Source organism: Heloderma suspectum, chromosome 11, assembly GCF_057233095.1.
Source record: "Heloderma suspectum isolate Gila_16-S chromosome 11, 16-S_ref, whole genome shotgun sequence".
NCBI lineage: Eukaryota > Metazoa > Chordata > Lepidosauria > Squamata > Helodermatidae > Heloderma > Heloderma suspectum.
The window spans coordinates 15656438-15670995 of record NC_139468.1 but is presented as its reverse complement, the minus strand read 5'-3'; positions in this window follow the sequence as shown (position 1 = coordinate 15670995).

The following is a 14558-nucleotide window of genomic DNA, read 5'->3' as shown; positions in this document are numbered from 1 at the left end:
CAGTGAACATGCATAGAATCAGACATGAACGGCACAATTCCGTGTTTGTGAAGATAGGATATATAACTGAACATTTTTTGTAGGGCTGATTAAAGAGTTAAGTAATTAATCTATATCAATTATATTTCCATACATTTGAATATGGCTAAAAACAATATTTCTGAAGCAAGAATCCTATTTTCTTGGTTTTTAGATGATACACACATGGGTCATAGGAGGCACCATCTTAGAAGAGGCATTTCTTCAGTGTGTGAGGGAAGGGAGAAATACCTCTTCTAAGAAGGGGCTCACCATCTGCCATTTTCATCCATGGACAGGCAGGTATATATTTATTTAAAACATTTGTATCCTACCCTATATTATTATGATCTCATCTATTTAAGTTAAATATATCCTGCCCAATTAACCAGGGCACCTTTTTAGTCATTGAAGGCGCAATCCTATGCATGTTTAGACAGACAAAGTCCTAGGATTGTGCCCTAAAGGTGTTTTAATCAATTAATCCAGAGGGTAGGCCACCTGGTACCCTCCAGATTTTTTGGATTGCAACACCCACAATCCCTGACTATCAGCCATGCTGCCTGGGGCTTATGGGAGTTGTAGTCCAAAACATCTGGAGGGCACCAAGCTGCCTGCCCCCAGATTAATCCAATAGTCCTGCAGCTCTAGTTTTGGGGAGGTTGGGCAATTAAAAAAAAATTACAGAGGCTCTAATAGCCTCCCCCAACTTGGAGTTCTCCAGATGTATTGGACCCCAGCTGGCTGGGGATGATAGGAGTTGTAGTCTAACACATCTGGAGGGCGCCAGGTTAGGGTGGGGCCTGGTTTACAATAGGAAGTGACCCTCCATGTCTCCTGATGAATTTTTGCCCTATCCTATTCATAGTTGATGGACCAATCATTTCCTAATTGCTATGTGTGCACTGGAGAGCCAGTGTGGTGTAGTGGCTAGAGTGCTGGACTGGAAGCCGGGAGATCCAGGTTCTAGTCCCCACTTGGCCATGGAAGCAAACTGGGTGACTGTGGGCTCGTCACAGACTCTCAGCCCAACCTACCTCACAGGGTTGTTGTTGTGAGGATAAAATGGAGAGGAGGAGGAGAACGTAAGCCACCTTGGGTTCCTTGCAAGAGGAAAAAAGGCAAGATATAAATGCAATACATAAATCAATGTGCCCTCTGTGTTCTGCTCCAGCCTTCAAACCCCTCTCTCTTTCACTGGAATCCCAAGGCGGATGGGTGGTGTCTCTTGCCAGCAGAAACGGCTCCCTGTTGTCAGCACATTTGTCTGATGCTGTGATGTCAGGATCTAGATTCTTCTTTGAGGTTTGGTTCCAGCCTGATAAAAAGATAGAGGCTCAGCCAGACACGAAATTCCCATTCTAAATCCTTGCGTTAAAGATGCCTACAGAGATACAAAGAAGTCTGATCTGACAAATCTTTCCAATTTGGCTTTAGACATCAACATTATTCAGCAGCAGCAGAAAAACGGCATGATGTAGTGCCTCTCAGGCTGGGCTGGTACTTGTGCCCTAATTGCAAAAGAGGACCCACTGGAACTGCAAAGAGGGAGGGAGGGACAGGAATCATGGCTATGGGAAGGCAACTGGAAGGAGCAAATAGCTGGTGCGCAGCAGTGTTCAGTTCATCGGGCAGTAGGCCAACCCACTCCCTGCAGTGCTTATCTGGAGCGGGGATTCCCTCTCCTACGCAGTTGCTGCTTCCCATGCATTTGAGCTTTCTGTTTTCTTACTGTAGCATATTGTGACATCGCCTCCTTTGCATTGTGGTTCTGCGTTGCAGATATGTGAGCTGCAGGTCACTTCTCACACCATGTTCCACGTGTGCCATACATTCCTGGGATTAACCTACCCACACAATACGATCTTCATCTGACACTCTCCTCCAAGAGCTTCCTCGGAGGGAGGTTCAGAGCATGGCAACAAGGCAGAGGGCTTGCTCAGTGGTTGCCCCCAAATGCTCTCCCCAGTGATGTCCACCTGGTGCCAACATTGTCATCGCTTTTGACTAGCCAGCCCCCCACGAGCCATTATGTGACCAGCCACAGCCTCTGTGGGAGCCATTTTGTGGTGGTGCCCACAACAGTTTCTTAAATTCCCAAATGTGCCCACAGGTCCAAAAAGGTTGGGGACTCCTGTTCTAACTAGTACCCTGCACTGCTGTAGCTGCTACTGAAGGCTACGTCTGTGCCACCAGGCATGTTAGCCCCTTTATGAGCATCACCTTCATGGCCAGAATTTCTTTGCTGAAAGAGGAATTTTGTGGCCTGGGAAAGGGCAGTTTCGCAAAGGTTCTGCTCCTTCTGGATGAGGCAAACACTGAAAAGCACAACTGGAGGAGAGGCAGAAGGCAAAAGACACATCAAGACATTCTTAGGCAACAGGAATGTAAGGTCAGCGGCGGAAGTCTGTGCGGGAAGCTTACAGAATCAGATGACAGGAAGCTTACAGAATCAGATGGAGTGTTCACACTTCTTTCTGTTTTCCAAGCTCTCAGTAGATAAAAGCAGCAGAGGCTGGTGGCTCCGATGTCAGTGGGGCGGTGAATCTGCTCCAGGTTTCGTCCAAACCAGTCAGAACTCTAAAAGAGTTAGCTAAGGTGTTTCACTTGGTGCTTCACACCGAGGATAGCTCCTTTAGAATTCTGACTGGTTCTGGCTGAAACCCGGAGCGGATTCGCTACCCCACCGACATCAGAGCTACCAGCCTCCACTGGATGAAATATTACCTTTCATAAAAGGAAAAGGACAAAATTAAGCAAGTAACTTTGCACACCACATCATCAAGTAGAACTGCTGGACTGTAGATCAACAGCAATGCGACTATGTAATTTTAGACTCTGGATTTAATGGGCTCACGCCACACCTATTTTGATGGTAATGTGTATTATTATTACTTATTATTACATTACATTTGAATCCTACCTTTTTCCTCTTGCAAGGAACCCAAGGCAGCTTACATGATCTTCCTCCTCCTCTCCATTTTTATCTTCACAACAGCCCTGTGAGGTAGGCTAGGCTGAGAGTCAGTCACTGGCCCAAAGTCACCCAGTGAGCTTCATGGCTGAGTGGGGACTGGAACCTGGATCTCTCCCAAGTTCTAGTCCAACACTCTAACCACTGCACCATATTGGCCCTCAATGAATTTGCTGACTTCAAAATAGGGGCCCTCCGGCCAGGGCTGGCATGAAGGGTAGGCATGGTCGGGCAACTGCCAAGGGCCCACAGTCCAGCAGGGGCCCACTGACAAGAGCCCTTGGCTCAGCATTGCAGCCTGTTTGCTCTCCTGCCTCTCACTCTGGCCCAGACAATGGTGGTGGTGTGAAGGAGAAGCAGGAGATGCCATGGCCTGCTGGCTCCCTGGCCCTCTGCCTGCCAAGCAAGCAAGTGGTAGCAATGATGACAGAGAGGATGAGGAGCGAGAGCAGCTGATGACAATGGCGGTGAGGAGGTAGACTATTTAAAAGAATTTAAATAGCTACTATATTAAATCATTAAGCTAGTTAATACCAATTTAAAATCTAAAAGAATAAAACAGTTAAAACAGTGTGCAAACTCAGGGAATCCAATTAGCCCTCAAAGGCTTTGGTAAGAAGCCATGTTTTTATGTGGCGCCGAAATGAAACCAATGTCTGCACCAATCGGGCCTGCAAGGGGAGGGCATTCCACAACTGAGGTGCCACAGCAGAAAAAGCCCTCTCCCACACCCCACCATAGTGTATGTCTCGCACTGGTGGGACATAGAGGAGGGCTCCAACAGATCTCAATCCTCAGGCAAGCATACATAGGGAGAGGCGCTCCCTGAAATACTGAGGTCCCAAGTCTTGATGGCACCACTGTGGTAATGGGATAATTTGGTAATGATGCCTCCTGTTCAAAGGCAATTCACAGAGAAAAAACAAAAAGACAAAGCAGAATGAATGTTTACCAGTCCCACAAGCACACAAAGCTATCATATAAAAGGAGACCACACCCTTCTTTGGTGAAGAAAAGGTAAAATGGTTTTATTCACAAATGTTCTTGCATATAAAATGCAGGTACAGGGTACAGTTTCTATAAGACTTTGTTCAATCCCTTTTGTGTTCAGTTTCACCAGCAGGAGCGAGAGAGCAAACACACAAGCTCCCAGCAATGGTGGAAGTCAGAGAGAGAAAGGGAAGGGGGGGGGAGGAAGGGGAGCAGCAAAAGGAAGAAATCACAGGAAACCACATTGTAGACTATAGAGAGCCTAAGGCTAGCTGTGGTCAAAATCCCCATGAATTAACTAACTGCAACACTGCCCCCTTCCAGTAACTTGCAGATGAGCTTGCAATACTCCCAGCAGGCAGATCAGAGCTCACATGCTGCACTTATCAGTATAATTGCTCCCCCATGGATTGCCCACACACTGTTAATTTATCCCCAATGTAAGCTGCCCTCTTTGCTTTATCGCAGCCTTCCCCAATCTGGTGCTACAGCTAAAATATTTTTGGTATTTGGGAGGAGGGGGGGATTGGTCCTGTCCCTTTTGCCCAGCAATGTAATTCAGCCCCCAAGAGGTCCGAAATGGGACTTAGTCCTTGGGCTGAAAGAGGTTCAATACCCCTGTGTTACTTCAATGCAATCAGGTGCATGTTTATTTGGAAGTACGTCCTAATATGTTCAGTGGCCAGTATTTCCAGGTAGGTCTGCATGGAATTGCAGCCCCGCTTCTTTTAAAAAAATAAAATTTATAAATTAGTGAAGGGGAGGGAAAGGTCAGTAAAAACAACATGCTCAGACATAGCATGGACAGGCCTGACTCCAACTGTCTAACTTTCCTAGTGCCTGGGTTGGCACTGAGCCCAAGAGCTGAAAGCTGGGCAGACGAGAAAAAAATCACAGCCAGGTGGCAGCCAGAGTGGTGTGCCAGAATAAAGGGATGCTTTCCCAGAACGAATCACTCTTTCCATGTTCAGTTGTGTATCCTCCTTGCTCAGCCTGTCTCCTCTAGATACGTTGGATTATTTTACGCTGCTTCTGAAAATCTCACATTTGTCCTAATTTTGGAGGCCATAAAGAGTATGCACTGAGGCCTTTTCTCATTTGATCTTTTATGGGAAAATCACACTAAGTGCTGGGTCAGCCCACAATGCACCATTTACGGTGCAATCCTATGCATGTACAGACAGACAAAAGTCCTGCAACTCCCAGCATGGCCCAGCCAGGATGGCTGGCTGAGGCATGCTGGGAGTTGTAGGACTTTTTCTGTCTAAATGAACATAGGATTGCACCCTTATTATTTATTGCATTGGTTACATTTATTATTTCTTACAAAGCTCTCTGGGTGGTTCACAACATTTTAAACCCTAAAATACAACATCATAATGGATAATATAAACATCTAAAACAGAATAAACCCAGAGTAAAAACCAGAGTAAAAGCCAGCAGCAGGGTAGAGATCTAAAAGCACAAGACATTTCAAAGCAAAAGAGAAGGACTAAAAAAATTGGAAAATATCTCCAAAGACCACAATGTAGGCACCAAAAAGACCACAGCATAGGCGCCCAGCAAGACTTTCTGGAGAGGGCACTCCACAAGTAGAGTGCCACCACTGCAAAAACACTCTCCTCAGTAGTCACCTGCCCCACCTCATTTGGGAGGGGCACCCGGAGAGGGATGTACCGAAGTTGGGATGTACCAATTTTGTAAAATCTGTTCTGTCTTCATGTTGCAGATTGTCAGGTGCCTTTTATTCTGTCATCTGCTCGTTGTCAGAATTGGATTTTTTCCAATTTCCTGAATTTGCGCAAATTTGCACTTGCAAAAATGTGCAACCCCCAAGTGTGCAAATCCCCCCTGAAATGTGGAAATCCCCCGCAGATGTGGAAATCCCCTGCAAATATCCAATTCCTCCCCCACCCCCAATATATGCTGTAGCCTATGGGGGAAATGTGCCTTTTTGGCCAGTGGTGTTTTGTTTTTTTAATTTTGTGTATTTATCTATGATGAAGCGTGCGTAAAATTCCAGAAAGTAAAACAAAAAACCAATCTGCAGGTCCATGGAATCCATGCAATGTGGGAAAAGCTAGTCCACTGTAGAGTCTGTGGGTCAGATTCATAGAAGTCCAAAGTCATTTGATTCCACTGCGGATTTCTCTGACATCCCTACTCTGAAGATGATTTTAGGGTCCGGGCAGGTACATATGGGAGGAGGTGATCCTTCAGGTAACCTGGCCTCAAGCCATTTAGGGCTTTAAAAGTTAATATCAGCACTTTGAATTGGGCCTGGAAACAGATTAGAGGAAGCTGCCTTATACCAGGTTAGAGTCAGTGGAGGCTGGTTGCTCTGATTTCAGTGGGGTTGTGAATCCATTCTAGGTTTCAGTCAGAACCAGCCAGAACTCTAAAGGAGCTATCCAAGATGCTGAGTCCATTTGTGGGATAGGTTTCAGCACCATGGATAGCTCCTTTAGAGTTCTGGCTGGTTCTGTCTAAAACCCAGAATGCATCCATGCCCCCACCAAAATTGGGGCCACCATCCTCCACTGGTTACACTCTTCGTCCATGTAGCCCAATATTGCCTACTCCGACTTGCAGTGGCTTTCCAGTGTCTCAGGTAGAGAAGGGTCTTTCAAATCACCTGTTACCTGATCCTTATAACTGCAATCCTGCAAGGGATTTAGCCGGGACCTTCTGCATGCAAAGCATCTGCCCTAACATTGAGCTATAAACCCTCCTGTCTAGGGATGGGTAAGTAATTAACTTGGCTTGCATTTTAAGATGAACCAGCCCAGTTCGCCCTTCCAGAACTGATCTGCAAACTGGAACGCAATTGTCCTTCGGCTTCAACACTTCTCTGAATTTCTCCGGTTAAAGCAGTTCTCCGGTTAAAAAAATGCCTACCTTAGAAAATTGCATACAAAAATGCATATGTTAGGTAACATAAATAGCCTACATTAGGGAAATAGTGTACAACAGGACATCTGTTAGGGGAAATTGCTTGAAAAAAGCACATATATTAGGGAAAATGTGTACCTAAATGCATATGAATTTTCATGCCTGTGAAAATGCACTCAAATTTTCATGCAGACTTAAAAAAATGGCAAACTCATGCAAGAATGGGATTGAATGAAGTTACGCTTGAAAAAAATGCAAGCATTACAGAAAGTAAAATGGATTAGTCCATTCCTACTGCTGTTCCAGGTTCCATTTATGCTTCTTGGTTTGGGGCTTCTGGAATTGGAGCGTATGCCCTCAGAAGTAAGCACCCATTTTGTTCAATGGGACTCACTTACAAGTCAGTGTTCACACACCTGCAGCCTTTAGCAACACGAAATTTAGCTGGAGGGAGTGCTGGTGTGGATGTGTCCATTGGATCTCACCTTCTAATACAATGACTTGGTTGCCCCATATCAAAGGAACTTCGAGACAAGGCTTCTATTGCACCACTGCCGTATTGTTTATGGGTTTTTTATAGGGCATCTGGGTGCTGCTGCCTTCCACTTAAAACTAGGGCTGTGCAGGGATCCCCTGATCCAGCTCAGTGGCCACTTTCAAGGTGGGCCTAATCTGCTTTGAGCTGATTTGGGGGCCCAAATCCCTTTGACCATCCCCGGACGCCCCCGCCACACTGCACGAGCCCCTAGCTCCTTAACTGGGACCTCAGGATGTGTGCCAGCAGCTATTTTCTTCCAGGGGGTCACTGCTGCTTACCTGGGCCCTCTGGTCATGCAACAGCAGCCATCTTCTTCTTCCAGGGAGTCACCGTGGCAACTCCTTGTATTTCCGGAAATAGATCCTGCACAAATGGCAGCTGTCCAGCCATCGAGCATGCTACATTAACGTTGCATGCTTGATGACCGCCATTTGCACTGGATCTATTTCCAGAAATACAGGGAGTTGCCATTTTAAAAAGTTTCCATTTTAAAAAGTTGCCATTTTAAAAATGGCAACTCCCTGGAACAGGTAGACGGCTGCCAGTGTGCATCCTGAGGGCCCAGGTAAGGAGCTGGGGGCTGGGCAGTGGCAGCGCGGCTGGGCTTCCAGATTGCTCCGAAGCATGTTGAAGCACTTCAGAGCAACCTGACCCACTTTGCGCTGCTTTGTGCCCCCTCTGCCCCACCTTGGAAGCTGCCTGAAGTGGCCTGAGGCACCCCACTTCAGGTTGGAGTTCCAGCTTCAGGCCAAAGTGGTGCACAGCCCTACTTATAACCCTCCTGCGTTTTCCCACCATTTCTTCCATCTTTTTGCTTCCTGCAGAGAATCCACAAAGAAAGAAGAGGTGGAATAGCTGCACAATGCCTCTGGATTGTCTGCGCTAGGAAGGAAGCACCCCAGCCTCACCGTTTCATGAAACGTGTTGCAAATGTGTCAGAATCCCAGTGCCTTCTTACAATTCGTTACAGCTGTGTACTAGTCGCTCCAAAATCGTGCAAATGCCGCACATGCGTTGAGGTGTGGCACCCTTCGGCAATGCAGTTGCCCATTCAGATGAGGCAGATGCAGCGGGCCCATGCCTCTCTGAGGACAGCTGACTCCTTAGCTTCTTCCTCTCCATCTGTACCTCTTTTGTGCTACCCGTAACCAGATAAACCTTCCAGGAAAGCAGATGGAGGCACAGAGGACAAGAACATGCCAAATGTCCAGCCCCAGGAAACAGCTCTGTTTTGACTGATGGCTTCATTGTAGTTTGCAAATGGGAGATGAGCGCGAAGCATAAAAGCTCTCCCCGCTATATTAGACAATGGTGTAACTGTCCGTCAAAGCCCGCCATCCTTCCGACAGCCCAGTGGGTCTGGATTGAAATTGCAGGAGGTCTTTTGTGTTTTGTCTTGATAAGCTCCAGGAGCTTCCTTCTCACCAGGGGTCATTTGGCTCTTAGCAGTGGGGAGTTTTGTGAGTGACGCACACAAGGTGAGTGCAGACGGCGGGCGTCTGCCGTTCCCAGCTCTTGAGCACAGGAAGATGCTGCTATTGTGTATATTGAACTAGGTGACCCTCCCAATGGACTATATCATTAAGCCTCTTTGAGCCCGAGAGAGGCAGGGCAGACTAATTGAAATAAACGGCAGTGCAATCCCATTTGTATCTACTCCGGTATGGAGCGCAATATAAATTTGTATCATCACCATCATCACCATCATCCTGAAGTAACCCCCACTGAATTCAATTGGACTTGCTCCCAGGTAAGTGTGTATAGAATTACTGCCTAAATGTCACTTCTCACAAGTCTAGAACACTGCTGGGTCCTGTAGTTTGGGAGGCGGGTGGGGTGTAAAGCACGGGTGCAGATCCTCAGACCTGCAGGTCAAATCCAGCTGGCCTGGGGTCCCAATCCAGGTCTCTGGGATTCCACAGATAGCCATGTCTCCTTTCCATGGCCACACCCCCATTCCCCCAACCAGCGATTATTTGGTGGTTTCCAGCTTTTGTGCAGTTTTCCCGCATTCTAAAAGGTTGAAATGCCTCTCCTAAGGCTTAGTAAGTCGGTTAAGCTGTAATATGCTGGCATTTTTGGTATTTTAGCTGTTATGTATCTGGGGGGGGGGGGTGTTACTGCGGCTGAGTTATTGTTTTGAACCTTGGCAGCTCCTGTATAGCTGGGAGTAGCATCAGGGATGGAGCTTCTGCTAAGTGGCATCTTCTGTGTGTGCTGAATTAAAGGACAGTTGTATTGGAGGCCCTGCTGATTCTGCAGTCATTCCTCCTACGTATACAACATCAGCCCCACCCCTTTTGCCTTTGGTCCAGCCTTTTTTTGCCTCTGGTCCCACCCACCACTGGAACGCGGCCCCCAAGAACTCATCCAAAATGGCATTCGGACCTCGAGTGGCAAGAGTTTCAACATCCCTAGTGTAACCTTCCCTGCTGTTCCTTGCGTGAAAGTGTCCCACATATATTTATGGTTCTGACTCACATGACTGAGTATGTGGAAGCCATTGCAGAAGCCCAGTTCCTGCTGATACCCAGCAGCATCTGGTTCTGGCAAGGCAGTTGATGGTATCCACTGGCAAACACAGGATTCAGCTGCTCTCTATCCACCATTAACCCTCATGTAGGGGGATTTGCAAGGGTGCACAAAAGCCAAATACTGCTTGTGCCAGAAAATGGTCATGTCCACTTTGCTATGGATGGGTGAGTTTCAATATCAGCATTAAACAGGCTTTTCCCTTAGCGACTATTGGAGTAACTGGTTGAAGAGGACCCTGGGTCCTGTCAGGTTTTTGGATGGCGCTACATGTTTTTTATACTGAGAAATCACAAGCTTGGGAATTGCAGAAAGTGAGTTGATCGCACGGTGGTGTGTGTGAAATGACCCCAATGTTATTGATGCCCAGGTGGCTTCTGAATTAGGCCCAAACATCAGGTTAAGGGATGATGTGTGGGTGCATCCAACCCATGACTCCTCAGTAAATGGCCATTGTGGAAAAAGTGGGTGCCATAATGGCTCTATATTAGCATTTTGTCATTCTGATTTATTGACCGCTGCCTGCGGGAGGTGGGGAAAGGCTAATGCAATGACACCATGTCATTTATTTGTTGACATTCACATCACTGGGGAAAAGTTGGTTGTCGTTAGGGATGTCAGAGAAATCTGCAACAGAATCAAATTAAGTTGGATTTCTATGAATGTGACCCACAGACTGCAGTGGACTAAAGTGGGGCTGATTTAGTCTACTGACAAAATCTGGGCAAATTAGGAAATTTGTGCAAATAGAACTTGGAATCAGGAACGAGACAGACGCGAGCACGTGTTCAATAATTTGTGAACATTTTTTGGTGGACATGCGCTCATGCTCATGTTCGGTGCTTCAAAGGGAGCATGCTCGCATGTTTTACCAGTAAAAATGAAATGCTCATATATCTCTGCTTATGCATTGTGTAAGAAGTGGAATAGACTTGTGAGAGGGATGTGTTGGTTGACCTTGTGCCACAGCAATTACACAACCACTTTCCTACAACTACAAATTCAGTCTGTAGTTCCACTGTTTTGTGGTAATTTGTTGGCCGTGTGTCCTACTTTACACAGATGGCAGTCCTCTGTCTGAAGGGCTGTTAGAGGATGATCCTCTGTTTGAAGGTGTCCTCTCTTTGAAGGGCTTAAGAGTCTATGTCTGGTTTAAAGATAAAGAACCCTAAGAAGGGGGAGCAGCAGGGGCCTTGAAGTTGCCTATCACTGCTCATCAGCAGTGAACACCCAGACAGCAGACCGAGCAGTGGGCCCACAGGTCACCTGGTCACCATCTTCCTCATTCTGGTGAGATGGACAGCATTTCTATTTAAATGATTTCTGAATTAAATTATTCCTGAATGTGCATCTATACATATAAATCAGCATCTTTATGCAAACATGTGTCCTCTTTTGTCATTCTTTGTTGGTGATGCATAATAGCCACTTTAGTAGTAATTTCTGGTGCAGCTCTGGGATCACTGAGTCAGAGAAGTTGCAGGGCATGGGTGTGTGTGTGGGTGTGTGTCAGTGGAGGCTTGTGGCTCTGATGTCAGTGGGGCTGTGAATCCGCTCTGGCTTTCAGTCAGAATCAGTCAGAACTCTAAAGGAGCTATCCAAGGTGCAAAGCAAAGCACCTTAGATAGCTACTTTAGAGTTCTGACTGGTTCCGACTGAAACCCGGAGCGGATTTATCACCCCACTGACATCGGAGCCACCAGCCTCCACTGGTGTGTGTGTGCGTGTGTGTGTGTGTGTGTGTGTGAGAGAGAGAGAGAGAGAGAGAGCAGAGCCTCCAGCAGCCAGTATCCCACACCTTACCTCCTGCACCACCAACACCTTGGTAGTGCAAACAATGCAGATTAGGGCTGTGTTGAACAAGAGTGCTCTCTACTAGGCGTCGGTTCAGCTGACCTCTGCAAGCCTATCAGAACCCACAAGAGACTAACTCACAACTCAGTTTCTTGTTGAAGTTACTTGTCTCTGAGCCTCATCGGTTTGCCTTCTGTGACATGGGTGTTGAAGCAGGAAACTGTGGGTTAAAAGGACTGGTTTTGTGTTTTGGAGCTTAGAGCCCACCTCAGCCTGTACTTAGGTTCTTGGCCAAGTTATGTTTCTTTTAGCCTCATCAGTTTGCCTTCTGGGAAATGGGTGATTTGTGACTGGCCACACCTACCATAGCAACCATTTTGTGAATGGGAAACCTCCCCTCCAATGGCAGACATTTTGTGACAGTGCCCACAACACTCTCTCAAAATTCCAAATGTGCCCATAGAGCCAACAAGTTTGGGGACCTCTGGCCTGTCTTATATACTAATAGCGAACTAATTCTCTGAGTGTGGCTCCTTATCTGGCCAAAACAGCACCATCCATGCACAAGAAAGACATATCAGCGTGCTCAGGGAAGCCCCAAGTTTTGCCAAAGTACCCTCCAACAATATTTAGAAGAAAATCACCCTGGGGGAGGGAGTCCAAAAACAGCAGAGTCAGAACTGAGCATTGTTGAAAAGTGGAGAAGGGAAGAAATGGGAGACTAAGGGAGAGGGGGAATGCAATGGAATTTCCTGATGAATGGCATGGCTGGCTGGCCAGCTGACCACAACCCTGAACAGGAGCACTCCCCACTGCAACATTTTGTTGCAGGTGCTGCTTGTAAAGTCTCAACACCTGAGTTGGATCCTCAGCCTGAGCTAGAGATGTATGGATTTTGTTAAATCTGTTCTGTCTGTGTTTTGCCTTTTGCTCCGTCGTCTGCTCACTGAGGAAACTGGATTTTTTGTACAAGAATTTTGTTCAGTTGCAAATGCTCATTTGCACTAATGGGCATGTGCACAAATGCACATTTGTGCAAATCCCCCCCCCCAGTTTTTCTTTAAAAAACAAAACAGGCTGCAGAATCTACACAAGTGAGAAAAAGCCAGTCTGCTATGGAATCTGCAGGTTGGATTCATAGGAATCCTATCTCACTTGTATCTGTTGTGGATTTCCCTGACATGCCTAGCCGAGTAATTTGTCTGAGCAGCCACACAGGCTCCTGCCCTCCACCACTTTGGGGTGCTTGATCCAGAACCTCACTGCCAGCCTCTGGCCATTTGGACTTTGGTCTGCCTGTGCCCAAACTGGACAGGCCTCCCACCCAGTCCTACAGCTGCAGTCTAGCTGCCTCTGAGCTTGGCTGAGGCCTGGCGGACATTTGGCGAAGTTTGGCAGGAACAGCAGACATTGTCACATCACTTCCAGGATCCAATTTGACAAGCGAAAAATGTCCAGCAGTGCAGTTTGGGGGCATCTCTTGCTGTTGCACAATTAACAAAGGCCAGAGTGAAACTGTGGGAGAGCTCGCTGGGAAACAGCTGCCTTCCTTTCCCCTATGGCTCCCTCTGCCTCCTTACTTGCAAGCTGATCTATCACCGTAAGCGCCACAAGCCGGAGAGACAGGAAATCGCTTCCGATCCTAATCGTGCGGCGGTGGATTGAATGAGGCTGGTGTGTGCTTAGCTGAAAGAGCTAATCTGTGCGTTTGCAGGCAGGATGCTTAACCTCTCTTTATATATGCCATAGAGGCTTGCTGTAACTCGAGGCTTCGTCCGACACAAATAGTTTCTGTCAATGTGTTTTATTGGAGTACATCAAAGTGAGATCGATACAGGGTTTCAGAAAACGTCTGACTGACTTGCTGGAGTTAATGAAGCAAAATAAATAAATAAATAAATCAGGTTGTGTGGCAAGTGGGGGCAAGGGAAAGGTGGCCACGTGCCCTACTTTAGAGAGAAAGCATCCTCTATTTGAAGAACTGTCCAGTCCAGGGATGTATGGATTTTGTAAAATCCGTTCTGTCTGTGTTTTGTGGATTGCCAGGTGCCTTTTGTTTCATTGTCCGTTCATTGGTGGAATTGGATTTTTTCCAGTTTCCCAAATTTGTGCAAATTTGCACTGGCAAAAATGTGCAAATCCCCCCAAAATGCGCAAATCCCCCCAATGAGCTTTTTCATCCTTTAGCCTATGGGGATAACTTTCTTTATCAGCCAGTGGTGTTTTTTTTGTTTTTGTTTTTTTACGTATTTTTCTACAACTAAATTTGTGTAAAATTCCAGAAAGTTTTTAAAAAAACCTGGTCCACACGTCTGTGGAATCTGTGCGACTTGGGAAAAGCTGGCCCACTGTGGAATCTGTGGGTTGGATTCATAGAAATCTGGAGTCATTTGATTCGGTTGTAGATTTCTCTGACATCCTTTGTCCAGTCCAAGTCTGGCTTAAAGATAAAGAACTGTAACAGGGGTGTTGAGCCTCAGGCCAGTTGGGCCAGATCTGGTCCACCTGATGTTCCAGTCCAGTGTTCCTGAGACAGCCATTCCTTCTTCCTGCCCCTACCCACTCTCCTCAACTGCCGATTGTCCATTTCCTGGGGAGAGGGGGTTGCACTGTTCTTTCTCATTCTAAAAGGTGAAATGCTTCCCTTAAGCTTTAGTTACTCGCAGTAAAATCTTTAAGCTAAAATATGCTTCCATTTTTGCTATTTTGGCCCTGCCCCCTTTTGCCTTTGGCCTTGTCCACCACTGGAATATGGACCCTGGGAGCTTCTCTGAAATGGAATCTTGCCCTCTGGCTAACAGAGGTTCAATCTCTCTGAAC